The following is a 2,232-nucleotide window of genomic DNA, read 5'->3' as shown; positions in this document are numbered from 1 at the left end:
GACACTGTCTGACGTCGAAGTGAACAAAAACACAGACAAAAATGCGCGCAAACAGCGTTATTTTAACGGCTTCGTCCGCCACTAGAGTACGCCCAGGGAAGTACTACCACCTTTCCTATTTCTACCGCCAAGCAGTAATGTGAGCATTACTGCGTTCCGGTTTAAGAAGGGTAAGGATGCTGGTGAAATTACAGGCACGTGGGGCTTGTCAACTTATATCTCTAGGTGACGGGCGCAGTGGCAGTGCCCCTAACATCTTTACCCTTTAAAGTTCTGAGTGGCATTGCAACTGTTATGGATTGGCGTGTCGCTTACCACCGGACGTACGACTCGATCGCCCGTCATCAGTTATTATATTTAAAAAAAATATTATCATGATAGTAAAATATCGATACATAATAATAATAATAATAACGCACACCCTCAACATAGTCCCGCACTAGGAAACCCTGTATCGTGGGTGCCATGGACACACATAGACAACCACAAATTACACCAAAACTCACGAGATAAATAAATGTAGGCCATACAAATATTTCTTCCGGCCCGGGAATCGAACCTGGGACCTCTGCGTGGCAGTCCGGCATGGTAACCGGTTCAGGCACGGTAGCAGTTATTAGCATGACGATTATATTCAATAAACTTAATATTACATTAATAAAATCGTAAAAACTCATCATAATACGTCAGTTGGCAAGGTAAGAATGATGTGAAGAATTCGACTATAGAGCTACAGTATCTTCAAGCAATAATGTGCATGTTGCCATTATTTGAGTTAAGTGTAATATAAGAGATCTCCGTTACAAACCGTTGCTTATAAAATAAACACTTATTGTTGCATCATTTATTTTGTTTCTTTATCAGAATGAAATGTTGTTGCATAATGCACTCTCTGGCATTAAAATACAAAATATTAGATGACCATTTATTATGTCTATTATGTTATATGCGCATTTCACTTCCACTTTAGGTGTATTCCAGCAGGTAAGATGCAATACCTAAATGCCTGTAACGAAAGTTATAATGTTCAAGGAACATGTTTGCAGACAAGAAATTCTACTCCTTAGCAATTCTGCAACAAGCGCATACAAAAATTCGCAAGATCCGCTATTTCGTTACGAGGCTTAGTTGTCATAACATATCTTTGTATTAATAATTATAACAAACTAGAGGAGTAATTTCACAAAAATAATTAAATGTCGCGGTGGTCAAATATTGACATTCAATAAATTAATTACAATTATTAAAGCGACATCTGTAGTCAGCTGCTGTAAAGGTATCTGACTGGGTTCGCTCAGAATAAAACTTAAAAATGATAGAGAGTTTTAAAGTTTTCACGATTGTTACACATAAGAAATGAAACTATTTTCGAATGTAAATCGCGTATATTTGTTTTTTCAAACAAACCAACGTTTCGGGTCCTTTATAGGTCCCATAGCAATGTCACGACTGACTGAGATGGTAAAGTCATCAACCAGTTACCTTTAAGGGAGATACCACACTTAAACACAAGGAATCCCATTAAGACGGTCAGAAAAAACTTTGACTTTTTTGCTCTTATTATAAGAGCAAAAATGCCGTTGTGCATTCCGTGTCGGCGGACCAACCGGAAGCGAAACAACAACGTGTTTTTCCCGTTTATTGCATGGATATATACCGTTTTCTAATCGGCTCGAGCTGCGTTAATAAGTGTAGTGACTCCCTAATATTAATGCAAACCATCACAATTATCAGTAATACCTTATTAAATACCGTATTGGTTGGTTTTTAATAAATTTAGAAGCAGTAAGGCTCCTTTTGAAAAAGTTCGTCCAGGGAAGCGCTCACGCTGCCACCTTACCTATTTCTGCCGCCAACCTGTAATGTGAGCATTACTGCGATTCGGTTTTAAAGGGTAAGGGTGCTGGTGAAATTATAAGCACATGGAAGGTGTTAATTTACAATACTCAGGTGGTCACCTATTAATGGCTCCGTACCACAGACAGGCTAGGTTTGGTTTGTAAACTTGTAGTTGAAGTCAGTGGAATAGATGTTCTGTACGTTACACAATTCACATAAAGCTCATTATGCTATGCTTGCTATGGTAGAAACATTACTTCCGTTCTGCACCGTGGCAATGTAAATTGAGCCTATGAGATGTATAGCGCTGTGTCAATGTTGATACAGGTTTGTTGGTATTCTTATTATTGATTACTCGAAACAAGTATTTCTTTATTTTACTTGCCATAACAA

The sequence above is a fragment of the Hyposmocoma kahamanoa genome, unplaced genomic scaffold (assembly GCF_003589595.1).
Source record: "Hyposmocoma kahamanoa isolate Upper Pololo Valley unplaced genomic scaffold, ASM358959v1 80, whole genome shotgun sequence".
Lineage (NCBI taxonomy): Eukaryota > Metazoa > Arthropoda > Insecta > Lepidoptera > Cosmopterigidae > Hyposmocoma > Hyposmocoma kahamanoa.
Note: the sequence above shows the minus strand (reverse complement) of the source record.